We start from the raw sequence: 11,277 nt of genomic DNA on the forward strand, positions 1-11,277 counted from the left end.
CATATTCCCGTTTTGAGCTGTCAGCCTCTGCATCATTTGAAATTTTCCATTCCCGTGGTTTAGACTGTGACGGCAGAGCAATGCTTAAATCATAATTGTCTTCAGATCCTTGTGTGTAAGTAAGGGGCCTTGAAATTCAGTTTCAGATTTATTCTCTTGTTTACATTTAATCAAAAGTTGATCTTGATTGAGCTCTTGGTACGAGGGGTGAAGATCGCCGAGCTGCACCAGCGTTCACTGTGAGCTCCTCAACAGTTTGTATTGTGTGTAAACTCAGACCTGTATTTTGTGTTTTGCTGCATACAGCTGATACACTCCGATCTGGGGATTTGGCCTTTAAGTCAGCTCCATATTGTATTTGTTTTAATAATGAGAGTCAGATGCTGTTGGATAAATATTGCCTTACTTTTCATGATCAGAAACAGATGTGGGGCTCCCTGGTGAGCCTATATATATATATATATATATATATATATATATATATATATATATATATATATATATATATATATATATATATATATATATATATATATATAGTTTTGTGTTTTGTTTCGTCTTGTGTGTTGTGGTCAGTCAAAGTCAACTTTATGTTAGTTCTGCCATACTTACCGGACATAACCGGGATTGAAATGCCCAGGTGTAAACTTCAAAGTACGCAAACAAAAGAATAGGAAAAAATATATAAAAAGTAAGTAAGTACTAAATATAAGTAATACAATAACAGTTCAGGTAAGGCACTCATAAAAACACACAGGCAGCAACTTCAAGTATAAAGGGCAGTTAATGATTTTTTCTATTATGCAGTGATGATGATTGTTGTGCAAATGGAATGAATTGTGCAGATGTAATAAATAGTGCAATACTGTAATACTGTAATGACCGATAGTTGCTACTTCTGGAGAATGAGCATTGTTGTGGGTGACTCCAGTCAAATATGTCCAAAAGTCGTTAAATTCCTTTCACCTTGGGCTTTACTCTGAAGTGATGCATAGCCCCGCCCTTCAGAGCAGAGGCTGAATGGAAAAGCAGCAGGCTTCGTGGTTGTTGTCTCATTTATTTCTGTCGTGTGATACGCTGTTAGATCTATACATAAAAATGTGCAACGCTTATTATTGTTATCGACATAGTTACTGACCCCTATTCCATGCCTTGTGCTTTGTTTAGCCTTATATGTACATTGATTACATCACTAATCCAAAATTGATTAAATTATTTGGATGTAAAACCTGTCTCTTAATCTGTACATCCTATATCGAACACTTTAAATTCCAGACTGAATGACGTTGCATTAGTCATACCATCTGCATGTTTCACTACAATTCACATCGCTGTACATAGTTCCCTGATGACATTTCTCATGTCAGTTCTGTGAATTGAAAATGTAATGAGTTTGTTAGTGGAAGTCAGCTGCTCAGGATGCAGCAGAGATGAGAGCGGTTTACAGCACACTGACATTTGCTCTCAGGAAGAGTCACGTAATGTACAAAGGGCTTTAGCGGCAGATGTGGATGTAAATTACATACGATCACACACACACTCACTCAGAGGGACGTTATGACAGATGTGAGGAATAGATGCTGTCACATCGCTGGGTCGCCGCTGGCAACCATCTGCCATACACGCTGACCCTTTACTTCACATGTGTCCTTTGACTCTTTCACACTCTCACTTCCTCTCTTGTGCTCTTTTTGTCTTACATTTTCCTTGGAGACGCCAGCAAAGTTTTTTTTAAATTTTAAATGTGTAGTTGTTTGAAAGTTTACAATATGTTACTAAATATTGCACTTTGGAAGGAGACTTGTATGTCTGTGTGCCACCAGGCAGCATGTGTTCAACTACACCCCCAACACATGTCAATCATATGCTCATAGACACACACACACTCACGCAGCTGTTCATTGTGAAGCCCATGTGGTTAGTTGGCCTTAATTAACCGATGTCTCTAATTAGTGGCAAGTTATCTAATGAATATGTGCGTGAGACAGAGAATAATTGAAGGAAAGGTGGGGAGAAATGTGACATTTGCAGTGTTTGTGTGTTCAAACAAGCATGTCCGTTACATACAGACTGCTTTTTCGTTTTCTAGTTTGGCATGTGACCTGATAGACAGACAGACACATATAGATGAGGGTTATTTGAGGCACACATCCTTATGGTGGAGCTGCTGTCACCATGGTAACCAGTTTGTGTGTGTGTGTGTGTGTGTGTGTGTGTGCATGTGCGCAAGCAAAATTGTCTTCCACATGAACCCTTCGCAGTTACTTTCTGGTCGGGGAGTAAACTGCTTCACACTTACACCTCACAGATTCACTTGTTGCTGTTGTTTTCCTCGAATAAGAAACAGTCACGTCACAGGCTTCTTTCCACAGTCACCATGTTGTCTGGTTTATGCCTATTTTTGCCACTCAAGTTGCCAGATTTTGTTGTCTCCCACGCTGACAGAATGTTTGGTTATGGAGTTAACAAAGCAAGTCATCCCTTGGTAATTTGTTACAACTAAGCGGCTAGCAAAAAGACAATTCACCTTTCATCTTTCAGCTAATTCATACTTTTTGATGACGTGCACAGAGAAAATCAAGACAACCTTGAGTGCTGCTTAGCCACATGAACCCATAAAGATTTGTCAACGTCAATACTGCTGCATTATTTATGGAATATTCTTGCTGACATTAGGACACTTAATTTGAAGGCTTATGTGCAGGGCCGTGCGGAGACCCTAAGAAGGGCAAGTGCTTAAAGTTAAAAATGGGTATTAAAACACCATACAGCAGCATAAGTTTCAGCATTGCCTTCAAACCACATTGTCACCCACCCGATGAAACCAAAAGCAGGATTATTATAATACAACTGAGGAAATTAAGAATGTTCAAAAACTACGCAGTAAAATCACATGAAATTTAACATTGACATAGTTAGGTTAGCAGCTGTTAAGGAGTGAGAAGTGCTGAGTGTCGCATCCATCAAGTGACATAAACTGACTAATGGTAGCTGGGCCAAAGGCAGTCCTTCCACAGATCCTTGGTCTTAAAAGGCATTGAATGAATTAATCTAAAATTAAGTCCTTAATTTGTATTAAAATGACTTAAATTGGTCTTTCAAAAGTCTTAAAAATGGTCAGTCATGGAGAGTAGGATTTTTTTTTGCCTTAAATTGATAGGACCGCACAAGTGTTAAAGGGGGAGAGAGCGAGGGGGCAACAAAGGGCAGAGGAAGGAATTGAACCCGCGACCGCTGTGGCGACGACACAGCCTCTATACACGGGGCGCCCACTCTATCCCTGAGCCACCAGGTGTCACGAAAATTAGGATTTTATGATTTTTTTTATGATGTTGCATTGTAAAATCAGCAACATCGTGTTGCAACATCCTTTTTGTTGTTGTTGTTGTTGTTGTTAAATAACTTACCAAACTTCTCGTCCTTAACTTGTCATGATGGGAATTTAGGCAGTGGAATCTCAACTTGCCTTAGCTGTAGGAATCCTGAAAAGGGCACTGTTTGTGCTCCCTCAGCCTGCCCCTCTGCACTTGCCTGCTGATGTAAAAATTTGCACAAATCTACCCAGAGATCTAGAGACAAATTGAGGTCAAAATTCTTCAATGAAACCACAGCTTTCAGTAAGAAAAAATAAATTGTGATTGTTGCAGAGAAAAAATAAAAGTGGAGCACCGGCAGCGAAAAATAGAAATCTGCCGCAGCAGGATATCTCAAAAATGTATGAACAATTTTGTATGATTGATTTATTTTTGGGGGGGTACATCAGCCTTGAGCCAAGGAACAATTGATTAGCTGCTGGTGGTGATCGAGATCTGGGAATCTTGCCATCAGATGAGAATCAGCATACAGACCCTGTGGGTATGCCTGCAGAGTCAGGAAGGCAGGAAGGCAGTCTCTCAAAATTTGCAGTAAGTGGGAGGTATTATGTCTGTGGACGTAACAGTAAAGTGGATAGTTTGCCATCTGGTTCAGGAAATTTAAAACTGACTTTAGTTTAAATTTCCAGACAGTAGACTGATTCATTTTTAGCCAAAACGTGTCTGTAGTGAATAAAATAGAAATAGATTCATGGAACACTAATGTGGATTATCCTGACAATGGCAAATTCAGTCATCTTCATTTTTTGACTTTCTCTTCACCTTCTTTCCTCTACTTCTCTCCTCACTGTTTCATTTAAAGCAAAGTTGGCCCACTTCTCAGCAGCTTGCAGCTCCGATGGGGAGAGATAATGATAGTGTGAAACTCTGGCTTCTCCTCCGATGATGCACACACGTGCGCGCGCACACACACACACACACACACACACACAGTATGTGTCTAACACAGCACACATGGCATTGTCATCATTATTGCTCTTAGCAACACTCAAGGGAAAACACAGATACACACACTTGCAATCTACCCGTCACTGTCCATTCAGTTGAAAAAAAGAGCGTAGTATAATTTTGCCATGTCAGTGTTTCCAGTGTGTATGTGTGTGTGCGTGTGCGTGTGTGTGTGTGTGTGTGTGTGTGTGTGTGTGTGTGTGCGTGCATGCATGTAAGAGAGAGAGAGAGCGAGAGGACAGATAGGACCAGATAATAATTTTCTTCCCTCATTAGACTGTTTCACCACTCCCGCTGTCTGATCACCATGGTTACCTTTACACCTGTCACGTGCAGACACACATTCAATCTTAAAATAGCCTCTTTTTGAAATGGTAGTCTGGTAGAAAAACTCAAAACATGAGGATTTTCTCTTGCAGCAGCTGCTTTTTTTTCTCCAAGCATTCTGACAATTTGCATATTTGTATAAGTTAATATGTTGTCAGTTTAGAATACGGAAACACAAAGCCATGCTTATATAACAACATGTGAGGACTTCTTGTCCTTTGAACTTAATCCCACTGCAACACGAAAAAATACAGCTGTTGCCAATGCATATTATATCTGCTATTCTCATAATATTATGACTTAACATGTATCTTCATTTAAATTAACATTGCAGCTGTAATTGACAAAAGATCAGAATTCAGTGCAAGTAAAAGGGGTGTTGCGGTAGTTTCAGCTAGTTTGGTGTATTTGCAGAGTTACGATAAAAGTGTTTAAAAGTGCCTTTTGATGGTGTATTGGTTTGGCTTTATTTGCTCAAATGAAATGAACCAGCAAGTAGTTTTTCTTGGTTTAACATTATGAATGGATAGCAGCAAAGAGGTGTGGCTGCGAGAGAGTGATGAATGAAGTCATGAAGTAGACTGAATGGAGTACTCGTCCTGGTTGACCTTTCACTAAGCTCCATTAAATATCTTAAACCCACATTACCAGCAGCAGTAGATTAAAAGATACCAGGCACTAAATCCTTCTTTTAAGTTTTACAATAAAGGTAAAGTGTACGGGATTACATTGATGTTGTGTTTTCTACTCATTCATGCGCAATCCTATTTTCAAAATGTAACTATCTCAGTTCAATTAAAATTGATTTTTATAGCACCATGTCATCCCAATGCACTTCAGAATGCTTTACACGAAACAGCAGAAAATGTGCAAATAAACAAAATACATGCACAACATACACAATAACATAGTTCATACATGAACACATTCAAACAAGCATGAAATACATTTACGAAAAGGCTCTTGTGAAAATGAGGTCTTAAGTTTGGAGGCACAGTGTCGGAAGAAGTCTGAGTTAAGTGAACAAACTGTTCTATTCTTTAGATGCATAAATATTGAATGCCATCTCACCAGACACATCAAGGAGATTCACACTTTGTGAAGAGAGAGACCTGCTAGGCTAATAAATTGACAGCATGTCTGAGATGTACTGTGGAGCCAGAACTGCAAGTGCTTTGTAAAGTAAAAGGAGAATTTTGAACTGGATTCTGAAAACAACAGGTAAATAATGAGGGGTTTGGAGGACAGGAGTTATATGGTCTGATCCTTTTGTCCCAGTTGGAATTGGTTTAGCTGAGTTCTGGATAAGCCTGGATCACTCATGCCATGCTTTACTTCATTACAAGAAATCATGATGTGTCTACAGCGTAGCTGGATACAGCAGTGTGATTGTCGTTGAATGTAAAACCTTGCTGTCTGGGTGATGTATGCTCTTTTTAGTCTGTTGCTCAGTCAACCACTTATTTAAAGTAGCTGGCTGTAGCTGTCATAAATATATAGATAATTTTTTTAATGATTATGCATACACTTTTTACGTTATAGTTTCCAGTTTAGGATTTATCTCCTTTGCACACATATTGCATTAAACATGATTATATTATAACACTAGTCTTGTTTATATTCAATTGTAAAGCAAATGTTAAGCAAACTTTTGAAATGTCCCAAAAAACGAAATGTAGTACTCCTTCAATTAATTGGTTTGGAACAAATAAACTAGGAAACGCACAGCATGGTTTTGTCAGAAGTTGGCAGTATTGGCTATGCTTTTAGGCTCAGACGCACCAAACTGACATCAGAGAATTAGAGGCAATGAAGGCCCTAACGTCGCCGGTGTCTCAGCCAAAAAGTTGCACTTGAACACATCGCAAAGACTACAGATGCATAGATGTACATGTATTATGCACCTGCGTGCAGGGAAATAACTTTTCATGAGAGCAGGAGCCTGTAGGCTGAATTCTTCATTCTAGTTGGCCAGTTAGGACATTAACAAAACGACTCAATTTTTAAAGTAGAAATGGTGTTTGCCATGCATAAGGGAACAATAACTCAAACAACTATGAACCATTTCTGATAAAGAGCTTGAGGTCTAAAATAAAGAATCTTACCTGATATAACAAGAATTATGTTTCAATCTCACACCATCTGAATTTTAGTCATTTTTTGACTTTCATTTAATCGTTTTTCTTCTAATGCACTAAGCTAAGCTGCCAATCAGAGTAATTTGATTCACCGCTGGGACCATCACCAATTTAACAAGCTGAACTGGCTGAAAAACAGCTGACAAGGGCCGACTAGTCCCAACGGTGTGGGATACACTAAAAACTAGGGCGACAGGCGTTCACCAAGAGCTTGACATTGACCGTTGGCTGACCGTTGGCTTGGTGTCTTCGGGTCTTTACAAATGGCTGTAATTAGCAGTAAAAGAAGTAGAGGTTGCAAACAGGTTTGCTACATCGGAATTTATTTATTCAGAAAAAGTGTTTACACATCCCATGTAGCACATCAACTCTTTTTAGACAAACACAAAAAACCACCTCAAGTGAGCTTAAAAACTTTTTTTGCGCAATTTAGGAGGTTTTATTGGTTTTTTTTTCACTACGGCAAAGCTTTTCTAATGCAGTACTTCAAGATTAGCATCAAATATGTTCATAGAACCACAACTATTGTGTTTATTTTGTGTGTACGAGTTCAGACGCCATCACCTCTATATGCTCTGTGAGTTTACAAGCTGATATTTTGGTATCTTTGGCTCACAGGTTCATGAGGCACACAGGAGGCATCTATTAATTACATCATAATGAGATCATTACGTAACATTTCGCATGTGCATGCTATATTAAACTGTGGTAGCTGTGTGATTCATTGCACACATGGATAACTAAATGGCATAAAGTCAGAGCAGGGAATGAAGTGTTATGTAATGTCAATGCTGCACACGTGCGCTTGATTGAGTAAACCGGGCTAAAGAAAAAATCCCTCATTCACTGACAAGATTTGCATGTATGAGCGTGTGTGTTAGTGTGTGCTCGCGTGAGTGCATCAAACTCTGACTGGCAGATTGTTTGCAGTGAAATGTCAGCTACCCACACCATATGACACGCTGTGCTGCAGCTATGTGTGTGTGTGTGTGTGTGTGTGTGTGTGTGTGTGTGTGTGTGTGTGTGTGTGTGTGTGTGTGTGTGTGTGAGAGATCCCTTCATTCACAAGAGTGTGTAAAAGATTGACAGGCAGACAAACAGGAGGAGAGCTGAAGAGACAGCAGGGAGAGGAAAAATCAATACATAATGTCACAAGATATTCATTTTTTATCATATTCCACTGATACTTTGACACAGTATAAATGATGTTTTCCACATATTTATTCCTCATTAAACACTCCTCTAAGAGTCAGCTGTAGATGTTTTTCTCAAGCAACCACATAAAAATATCCAGCATCCAATTGTTAAGGCATCTTGCAAATCCTGACATGATCAGATTGAATGAGTTTTCCAAAAATGAGGCTTTTCTGAAACAGCTGACCGGCAACAGGCTGTAATCCACAAATATATTCATGTTATTCTGATAGTCTAGGATGGTGAAAAGGGATTAAAAAGAATATATCAAAATAAAACAAATACATATGGCATACAGCATACAGCAGGTGCAACTCATGCTGGATGAAAGGATGCAGTCAGACAGCAGCCTGACAACAGTCCCGAATTCACATGCATTTGATCTATAAAGTAAATTATTTTTACTGCATAATGATAACTCTAAAGTACTTGACATTTTTAAATAATAATAATAAACCTATTTATATAGCACGATTCAAAACACAGTTACAAAGTGCCTTACAATAAAAACAGATCACAAATTAAAAACACAGAGAGAATGGAATGAACTAAGACACTGGAACATAGTAGAAATGGATAAGATGAGTAAAAATGTCAATACAATAACAACAAATACAATCAATTAAAAGCAAGCATCTAGTGTTTATTTAAAAATAAAAAAGGACCCAACTCTATGTTTTGAATAAGTGATGGCCTTTGTCAGAACAATTTAAGTTTACTGCTTAAATGATGAGGTGACAGCTGGTAATGTTTTGAGACCTGCAAGAGTAGTCATGAGTTGAGAAAAGATGTAAAAAAAATCACAAATATACATAAACAGTTTTACCTACATAAACTCATATCCACATTAATTGAAAGTAATCAAAATGCTAAAAGCTTACAGATAACCTCACGTAAAAGAAAACAAAGAATATACATATAAACACAATTATCTCTCATTTCACTCATCCTGTAGTTGTGCTGTTGCCTGTGTTCACATTTTTATTTTATAAGTAAACAAAGATGAGGAATGATAGACAATATGTAAGTGTGCAACGAAATGAAAACAGAACTACATTAATGGAACATAAGGGAAAATTAAGATGTTCAGACTGTCGAGTAGGATATGAATGAATGACTTCATGAGATGTAAACTTAATTTGCAAGTTAAGGATGTTTTAACAAAGACAGACAGAACAAAAGAGTGAAAAATAGTTAAATCGAGGGATGGCAGGGGCTGATGACATCATCGTTGCTCAGCTTCACTAATCTCGCCATCATATGGATGTCCTTAATCCTGCAGTCATACACACACAGACACACACACACACAAACGAGATGGACTTGTTCACACCGACTGTCTTCTTGTGAGGCAGAATCCCTGCACACAAACACCGTCTCGTCTGTGCATGCGTATATGTGTCACACGGTGTACTGCTGGAATGGTTATCTTGGTAGATGGGGTGTGGATTGTTGTCATGGCAACTAAGTAATGGGGTTAAGATGGCGAGTGGTGTATGTATGTGTGTGTGTCTGTGGGATTGTTTTTGGTTGGGTTTTTTTACCCTCTCTTTGGGAGCGTGTTATAGTAACAGCAATGACTCTAATTGCTCTTTTGACAGAATGAGAGGGTAAAAGAGAGACAATCCAGACTTTCTGTGCCTCTGTAAGGCTGTTATTGATTTTTTTTAAACAGCCATCCAATGCTGCACACAGTGTGTTTCTGTGTGTGTGTGTGTGTGTGTGTGTGTGTGTGTGTGTGTGTGTGTGTGTGTGTGTGTGCGTGCGTGTGTGGGCGTGTGTGCGTGCAATAAAAATGTGCATCAGGACTGCCCTCTCTCATCCTTCCTCTCCACACTAAATCCATCTCTCTGGCCCCATCATCATTAAGAGGCTGGGATCGGTCCCCTTGGGCCCCACAGAGAAATCCATGCTCCTCTGCGTGTCTGCATGCATGCATCTGGGTGTGTTTATAACTGTATTTTTTTGCTGCCCTGTTACAAATCCATGCTCATGTTATTTCGTCTGTGTGGCCAGTGAGATGATCCAGCAGGGCTATAAGCCCGGTCTAAATCTAAATTCAGGTTTTTTTCCGCAGCAGAAGCTCAAAAAGCTCAAAGGGGATCTGGAAATATTTTACTTCGCATCCAGCGTCATATTGGACCCCAGAGGCTCCCTGTGCAAATCCATTTCCATTGCACTGAGTGTGTGTGTGTGTGTGTGTGTGTGTGTGTGTGTGTGTGTGTGTGTGTGTGTGTGTGTGTGTGTGTGTGTGTGAGAGAGAGAGAGAGAGAAATCCATCTGCTCTTTCCTTGTTAAGACCAGCCCCTGAGGGCCCCTTCAGCTCAAATCCTCTCGTCCTTGCACTCTTTTACTGGATATCAAGGAAAGGCAAAACTCCAGCCTCAGTGTGTGAATCTGCCCCGTCTTTTACAGCCTTTGTTTTTATTAATGGCATTAATTTCACTTTAATTACTTTGTTCACATTCAAAAACATGCAGATTAGGGGCATTGGTATTAAAAAGTGTGTTTGTGATCATCGGCTGTTGAGGAAAAACCGTGTCTACTGTAGAGGCATTTGACCCGGGTGGGAATGCCGATCACATGCATTCCCATTGCATTAAAAAGCCAGATGTTAGCAGGTGTTTGTGTTTTTTTTGTGCAGTGGGAATGAGATGGGAATGATGTGTAAGGGTTAATGTTACCCTGACTTTCTCCTTTTCTCCCCTCATAATTTTTATGGCCTCTAGAGGTCACCACCTATTAGTAGGTGTAACAGACCCCTTCGAACCCATATCTGAGGCCGATAACCACTGATAATGGACACCCAATTGAGTGATTTCATTCAAAGCCGGAAGGTAAAAAGTCAGTTCAAACTTTTTAAAATCTGTAATTTTACCTAAAGTTTAAATTAAAAAAAAAAACACATTTTGATATAAGAAAGAAACTGTTTGTCCTCTATGTTGCCTCTTACTCTGCAATCAAAAGTTTACAGTTAGTAGAAACTGTTCCCAGACTCCAAGGACAATCTGACCCAGAGATAATTGTAGTCTCACTCGCTAAAACCACAGTGAGGTCGTCAGGACATTCCTCAGCTTCATCTCACAAGTTGATTGTAAGAACAAGAAGAACTTCAGTTGTTCTTCCCTTTGAAAATGTAGCTGACGCCAAAGGTCAGAGAAGAAGAGAATGACGGCTCCAACTTAGATAACGCCACGCTCTGTTCCGATCACTCTCTGAGTTCACACAGACACACATCATTTAAATTTGTCTTGGGACGTTCAGGTTATTTATAGTTCCCAGATGCAGCTGTATAC

The sequence above is a fragment of the Plectropomus leopardus genome, chromosome 24, assembly GCF_026936395.1.
Source record: "Plectropomus leopardus strain MGB_pleo_1.0 chromosome 24, ASM2693639v1, whole genome shotgun sequence".
Classification (NCBI taxonomy): Eukaryota; Metazoa; Chordata; class Actinopteri; order Perciformes; family Serranidae; genus Plectropomus; species Plectropomus leopardus.